This window comes from Vigna unguiculata, chromosome 5 (assembly GCF_037176805.1).
Source record: "Vigna unguiculata cultivar grain cowpea cultivar isolate G323 ecotype 2 chromosome 5, ASM3717680v1, whole genome shotgun sequence".
Classification (NCBI taxonomy): domain Eukaryota; kingdom Viridiplantae; phylum Streptophyta; class Magnoliopsida; order Fabales; family Fabaceae; genus Vigna; species Vigna unguiculata.
The window spans coordinates 36808955-36817804 of NC_140796.1; positions in this window are offsets into that span (position 1 = coordinate 36808955).

Sequence of the window (8850 nt, forward strand, 5' to 3'; positions counted from 1 at the left end):
AGGGTCGAGCAGAGGTATCCACCACAAGTGCAAGCATCCGCTGAATCCGACCGAGTTATACGTATCCGGATGAGTCGAGTCGAGTCGTAGTGTATTGAATGAAGAGTCATAACATGTTTGGTTGCTATGTGGATGAGATGATGAAAATATATTTGATTGCATGTTGAATATGTTGTTGGCTCTAGCTTACCCGTTTTGTTGCATGGTTGTGATGTATGTGGCTGTTCTCTCTTGCGATGATCATCAACTTGGTTGATGGGAGAAGATGGGCAAGGTTCTCATGGGCAACAAGGGAATGGCGACTCCGCTACTTAGCCATCTGGGCTAGATCTTGAACGTCTTCCTTTCATGTTTCTTTAGGGCTATGGCCCCTGTATTCGGGGTTATTAGTTTGTAAACTTTTAGTTAAACAGCTATCCTGCTTTTGTTGGCATCGTGGTGTGCCTAGTTTTGTAGGGGTGAGGTTGAGAACCCCAGGACTGCGTTGTTATGCTGTTATCACGTGACGTTTCCTTTAATTTCGTTTAATAATTAAATGGGACGTTACACTTATTCCAATACCGGACCTAACCTAATAATAATTGGTTAAATTGAATGGTTAAATAAAATAAGTTAAACTCAATTAAATTTACTTAAATTGAGAGAAAATGTTGATTAAACTCGATTAAAGTTACCATCGAGTTACAGTCCTAAATATACTTTTTTTATGGATGTGATTTAGATATATTTCTTATTTTATATTCTGGATCTATAAAATAAATAAGTAAATTATGTTATTAAATCTTGTTTAACTAGGTTATAAGCTAGTTTGCCTAATATAAATGGCGGCAAGTACTCTAAAATAATTTATTTTAAGAATTTCTAATTTATAAGTATAATAGTTTCTTTAGCTACATCTTATAACTTGTATGTATCTGACACCATAAATATGTTAAGTGATGCAATCCCAACAAGGTCCATTCAGTTTTAGTGACCTAAAGTGATTGAAAGATATTTTGAGATATATTTTTATGCAAATATTCATATATTAACAAGATATGTCACTAAACCTCGATAATTTGATTACGTCATGATATTCCTTAATACCATATATTTACAAATTATTTTGTATATCAAGTGAGTATCACATTAATGTTATTATTCCTCTAGTCTAATATATAAACGGTAAGTTGTTGTATTTGTTTATATTAATTGATATTCTCTTAATGTTATATATTTTTATCACATGAATCATAAGTGCCTAGACACTTTATAAATACACAAATCACCGGGAAATATACAATCTCTCATATTCACTCATACATTCATATAGACCCAAACTCTCTTATGACTTGAACACTTAAGCGTGGAAGAGTCTTTTGCAGGTGGATCTTCTCATGCAGTGGCGGAGCCACGATGAGGCAGGCGGGGGCTATGCCCCCCCCCCCCCCCCCACCCTCCCCAAATTTTTTAACTTTTTAAAAATTATATATATTTAAAATTTTTAAATTATAATTATTATTTAAAATTAAATAATAGTATACCAAAAATTAATTAATGAAAATTAAATTATGTATTTTTTTTATTTCTTTTTATAAAGTACAACATTTAATATTAATAAATATAATAAAATAAAATTGTTATGATAATTTTTATTTTCTCTTCACATTATTTTTTGAATTTTTTTACGTGTTGTACTCATCTCTCATCCTTACCTGATTTCTTTCATTATTGAATAAAAAAAATTTAAACAGAAACTCATTATTTCTGCCATCATTTTTTTCATATCTTCTCTCATTTTTAAAGAAAAAAAATTATCTTGTCTCACTTGGAAGTGCAATAATTGTTTAATATTTAGCCTTGTTTATTTTTATCTCATTACCCTTTTGTATATTCATTGTTTATGAATATAGAAGAGCGAGTAATGTATTATGTGATTTTTTATAGAGGACTTTTAATTATAACTCGATTATCATACTTTTTTTAGTAATTATGTCTCTCAATTTTTTATTATATATTATAATAGAAAAATTGGTCTTAAACTTGTTTTATAGATAGGTATATTGATAAAAAATAAAAGAATAAATTCATTTTTTAAAATTGATATAAAAAAGAAGATGAGAACAAGACAATAAGGTTGCTCATCGCATAAGCATAACAATGATGAAATGAAAGTTTGTGATGACTTTTGAATTGATATGTGCACATTAGTAAAATGGAAAATGAATATTTTACATATAATATGATTATTTACATTGAACAAAAAATAGCTGAAAAGTTCAGTTATGATTGAATTATTTGATAAGTTCAAGAATATGAAAAATCGAATGACAATCATTTATTTTCTGTTATATTTATAACTATATTAAATTATGTATTAATTTTAAGTGAATGAGTAACAAAAATGCTAAATATATAAATTCAAGTATATTATTTTGGCTCCCCCATAAATCTTAGTCAAGATCCGCCATTATTCTCATGTGTTTTAGTCCTCTGAACATTCATCAAGAGTCATCAAGCCACTTAGATCTTGCCACCTGACCAAAGGTCTACGCTTCAAATCTCGGTAGGAACATTTGGCGCCTACTGTGAGACCGATAACAAAGGTTCTATGACGAACCATAGGTCACCTTAAGTCCTCCATTGGGGATGATCTGTCATTCCCCTTAGACCTCAATTGGAGACTTACAACGTCCAATAATTTTACATCATTTAGAAGTCGAGACCGTGATATAAAACGATGAGAGAGAATGATAGGAAGAAGCATAATATCTATTGTGATTATTATTCAATGGTTACACAAAAACAGACAGGGTGCATGTGCTTATTTAGGCATGCATGATCAGTATCATGCAGAGACCCAAAAGCCAAAAATCATTATTCATGTAATATCCTCCCTAAAACTTATATGTGAGTAAGGAACTATCATAAATTTTTATCTGAATTTATAAAAAGAAGTAAAAGATAAAGGCTTTGTGAAGACATCAGCTACTTGATGTTGTGATGGAAGATGAACTAGTTGATTTTTTTTATGAAGATAGTCACGAACGAAATGAATGTCAAGTTCAAAATACTTGGACCTAGTGTGTATAATGGGGTTTGCCGCCGAAAGGATAGCTCCCTGATTATCTGGATAAATGCTGGGAGTTGAGATAGTGACACAAAGCTCTTTGAGAAGTGATTGAATCCAAATAATATCTATCAGAGTCGCTGTAATGCTACGATATTTAGCTTATGGTGCTTCTTGAAACCACCTTTTGTTTGTGAGAGGACCATGAAACAACGTTTGAGCCTAGATAAACACAGAACCTAGTTGTAGATTTTCGATCATCTATATCATTTCCCCAATCAGAATCGTTGAACCCATGAAGAAGAAGCCTCTTAGTTGGATGAAGCCTTTTAGTTGGACGATGTAGAATTCTAACAGAGATTGTACCAGTAAGGTATCTAAGGATGCATTTAACCGTTTTCCAATGATGCTCTTGAGGAGTATACATGTATTGATAGACACAATTAACAGAAAAGGCAAGCTCTGGTCTGGTGATCGTCACGTATTGAAGAGCACCTACCACAAATCTATATAATGAATGAACATTAATAGCGAAACTTCCATCTTTTGTAAGGCGAAAAGAAGAAATCATAGGAGTGGGACAAGAATTTACCTCAAGCATGTTTGTTTTATGGAGGAGATCACAAATGTATTTTGCTTGAGATATATGCAAACTACCATCAGCATTCCCAGTGGCTTCAACTACCATCGCACTTCATAGCACAAAACCATTCCGAAGAAGCAATAACTGCTTTAACAATATGATGCTCATTAGGAATGAAGGAAGCTTCCGTTTGAAAAACCTTTGGATTTGATATTCCTACCTTTGACCGGGTAACCATTGGGTGTGCATTGTGTGTGTTAATAATAATAGGTGAAAGAGAAGGAGTGTGTGTAGAAGAAGTTGATCACATGGAATTATCTTGCGCATTATTTTAATTATCATTAGATGGTGATGGTAAAAGATCTTGAGTAGAAGATGAGGGTGTAGATTGCAGAGGAGAAATATATGTATCATGACCAACAATTATTGTGATCTGAATTGTGTAGTTGGTGTCAAAACAATCAAAAGAGTATTGTACTATACTTAGGCGGACTAAGACAAGTACACGGCTAAGACCATCTAGGCATAACCCCACAAATAAAATTAATAAATCGGTAACCATTCAAGTAGAACATAGCATCCCAGGCCACCCATGGTAATGGACTGTGCGTAATAACTGGTAACGCTTGACTTAGAATCCATGGCGACATCATGACCATCCATGGCGACATCATTACCATCCCCTCCCCATCCGGCGACATCATTACCATCCATGGCGACCAACGACTCGCACGAGAATGCTATATGGCAAGTCTGTGCCCTTAGCTACCAATCCTACAAACCAACAACATTTGAACGACCACCCGACTCTAGCATAGCTCTATCTAGCGACGACCTGGATCCCAGAGTAGGACGCGACGCACGAATCGAGCCAGTTGAAGAAACCGTAAGTTTAGAACTTTCCAATGGTCACACTCTCAAATTGGGTACCGGCCTCCAACAAGAACAACATGATATCCTGGCACCGACTCTTATCGCCAACGCCGACCTCTTTGCTTGGTCAGCCGCAAACTTACCTGGTGTCGACCCACAAGTAGTAGTTCATAAACTGTCAATCTACAAAGAAGCTAGGTACATCTCACGGAACAAGCAAAAGTTGGGGGAAGAACGCCGAGTAGCAAAAGTAGAGGTCGAGAAATTACTTGACGTCGGCTTCATCGAGGAAGCACATTACACTACCTGGCTCTCTAATGTTGTCTTAGTCAAAAAAGCTAATGGGAAATTGCGAATGTGCGTCGATTATACGGACCTTAACAAAGCCTACCACAGAGATGCCTACCCCTTACCCAACATTGACCGGCTAGTAGACGGTGCAACCAGTAACAAGGTACTCAGTTTTTTAGACGCATATTCCGGCTACAACCAAATATCAATGGCCGCAACCGACATGAACAAAACCACATTCATTACTGACGACGCCAACTACTTCTACAAGGTCATGCCTTTTGGCCTCAAAAATGCGGGCGCTACCTACCAAATATTAATGGACAAGGTCTTCAGCCACTTGATGGGCAAGTGTTTCGAAGTATACGTCAATGACATGGTCATCAAATCACCCAGCCACCTGCAGCATGCACAAGACTTATCCACAGTATTTTCCACACTACAACAATACAACCTCAAACTCAACCTTGAAAAGTGCGTATTCGGTGTCGACCGTGACAAGTTCCTAGGCTTCATGCTCACACAGCGCGACATTGAAGTCAATTCTGAAAAATGTAACGCCATCATCGAAATGCGCAGCCCCAGCAATGTCAAAGAAGTTCATCACTTGATAGGCCGCCTAACCGCCATATCCAGATTCCTCCCAAAACTGGTTGAACAAACCCAACCTATTATCCAACTACTCAAAAAATCCGCAAAGTTCTCTTGGAACGATGATTGCGAAAAAGTTTTCCAAAATCTTAAAACCGGATATACATCAACCACTCCTGGTATACATCACCGCAACAGACCACACAATCAACGCCGCCCTAGTCTAGGAATTTGCTGGCATCCAACACCCACTGTACTTCGTTACCAGAACTTTACAGGATCCAGAAATCAGATACCAAATGGTGGAAAAACTAGCACTCTCCCTGGTGCATGCAGCGAGACGTCTACGACCTTACTTCCAAAACCACTACATCATTGCTAAAATTGACTACCCCATCCAAAAAATCCTTCAAAAGCTTGACCTTGCTGGACAAATGTCATCCTAGGTCGTGGAGCTCTCTGAGTTCAACATCCATTGTGAACCACACGGCCCCATCAAAGCCCAATGCCTACTTGACTTCATCAACGACCTACAACACACCCCCGAGGAGGACCAATGGACGCTATATGTTGACGGTTCCTGTAATCCAAAGGGCACAGGCGCCGACATTGTCATAGAAGGCCCCAACCACATCCTCATTGAGAAATCTCTCCACTTCGCCTTCAAAACCTCTAACAATCAAGCCAAATACGAAGCCATCCTCACGGGACTGTCACTTGCACATGAAGTTGGTGTGAGAACCCTCATATGCAAAATAGATTCCAAGCTCACTGTCAGCCACCTTAATGACGAATTCCAAATAAAAGATGCAACTCTCCTCCAATATTATAACCTAGTCCGTAATGTCATACAGTCCGGATTTGAACAAGTATGTATCCAGCACATCCCAAGAGGCGAAATGTTCGAGCACTAAGCTCAAAGCAGGCATAAGTCACTACTACAACAGGCATAAGTCACTACTACAACAGACATTATTTGCACCATCCATAACAAACGTTTGCCTCAACTTAGGCCACACCGACAATTGGACAACCCCATACATCTGATATCTCAAGACCGACAACCCCCCACCCAATACCAACAAAGGATGGCTAGCCAAAGCAACACGATATATGATGATAAGCGATGAACTATACAAGCAAGGTTACGGCCAACCACTGCTCAAGTGTGTTACAAAAGACCAAGCATAATACGACTTAAGGAAATACACGAAGGTATATGCGGGTACCACTCAAGCATGCGACCCATGACCACCAAAATACTTAGAGCCAACTACTTCTGGCCAACCATGGAGGCAGATTGTCAGACCTACGTCAAGAAATGCATACCATATCAGAAACACGATAATCTAAGAAATAAGAACAGCTACACTTCATACTCTCTCCATGGCCATTTGCGAAATGGGGAATGGATATCCTCGAACCCTTCACCCCGAGAAAAGGCAGAAGTGAAATTCATCATTGTGGGCATCGACTACTTTACGAAATGGATAGAAGCTAAGCCATTGGCCATCATCACAGCGCAATAGGTCAAACAGTTTGTATGGAAAGACATTATATGCCGCTATGGAGTACCGTATACCATCATAACCGACAACGACTAACAATTCATAGATAAAGAACTCGCTAAATTTTACACCGGTCTTGGAATCAAACACATCACCAGCTCCGTAGAGCATCCACAAACCAGTGGCCAAGCTAAAGCAACCAACAAGGTAATAGTAGTTGAGTTGCGAAAACGACTAGATGGCGCCAAAGGCCGTTGGCCAAAAGATTTGTTGGAAGTGTTATGGGCCTATAGATGCACCCCATAATCAGCAACAAATGAATCCCCCTTCAGCTTAGTCTACGGCACATAAGCAATGATACCAGTTGAAATCAGTGAGCCTTCCATGCGTTGTCACGTATATGACCCAAATCAGAATCAACGAAATTTATGCACCCACCTAGACCTATTAACTGAGTTAAGAGACAAAGCCTAAATCCGAAACATAGTGATCAAACAGAGGGCGGCTAGGAAATACAACTCGAACCTCTATCCACGGTCTAGTCTAGAGGATGGCTAGTAGTGCAAGAAAGAAAGACAACAAATTCTCAACTAACTGGGTGGCCTATACCGGATACGAGACGATGCAAGAGGATGCGCCTATAAGGTTGAACAATTATCAAGAGAAGAGATATCGAACACGTGGAATGTATCTCATCTAAAATTTTACTTTAGTTAGCCTGAACAATGTAACAAACACTTGTAACCTGATATCGCTGTCGTTAGGCGATCAAATTACCACTATTTAACTTTAGCAACTTCAGTATTGCCAAGTTAGTAGTGAACAAAATAGTTAGGGTCAAGATAACCCTGAGTCGTCTCACAACGAATACAGAATTGATCTCAAATATTTGATTCTTAAAAATGCAATTAAAACTAGCAACTATAAAAAAATAGGGGGTTTTGATATACAAAGAGAATGACACGGAAGATTGTAAACACAGTAATAGTAAATAGGTCAATTCCACTACTTTTTCTAAATAAGATTCTTCATTGGTTATCTAGAGATTATTGTTAAATTAATTATTGTTGTTGATTTACAAATCAATCAATGTAAAGACTCAATTCATTTGTTGGCATCCTCACTTTTAATCAAAGTACAATCTCAATTAAAAGTGAGAATTGTTAGATTGTCCATAGTAAATTCAATCAAAGTACAATCTCAATTAATTTTACTATGCCTAATCATGTCTATTCCTTTGTTTCTTCACCAAATAGAAAACTTAATTAATCAAAGTAGAGTCTTGACTAATTTTAGTTAAAGTAATTACCACTAATCAAAGTAAAGTCTCAATTATTGGCAAAAACTTATTTAATCGAATGAAAGTTTCTAAATAAAATCAAAGTAAAGTCTTAATTTAATTTAAAAACCTTTTATCTCATATGATTAACATGCATGTAGATTTAAAATCATTATTTTCTATTCGATTAAGAAGCAAAGGACATAGATAAACAAAAACCACAACAATAATCTAAATAACAAACACATAAATTCATCTAACCTCAGAATCCATTTAAGAAATTATCGTGGAATCAACCCTAAAAGCTTAGCCCTCCATGGCTTTGATGGAATACATGATGATATGAAGGAAAGAAAATAAAAGAAAGAATGAGAGATGTGGTGGAGACTGTATCTGCCAAAACCAGAGAGTTCTAAGTGTCTAAGTTGTCCGTCGTTTCTGCTCCCTCAAGTCTCTTTATATAGGCTTCCACTGGACTTTGGGCTTTATCTGTTAGTTGCTAAAATTTCTTATTTTTATTTAATTAATTAACAACTTAATTCCTGTCCAATTTCCAATTCTGCCCCTCTTATTTAACCATTTTTGCAGTTTTGACTAGAGTTTGACTAGAGTTTGACCAGTTGACTAGTTTGACTGTCCAATAACAGCCTGACACGTGGCAGAGTGCTTTCTCTCT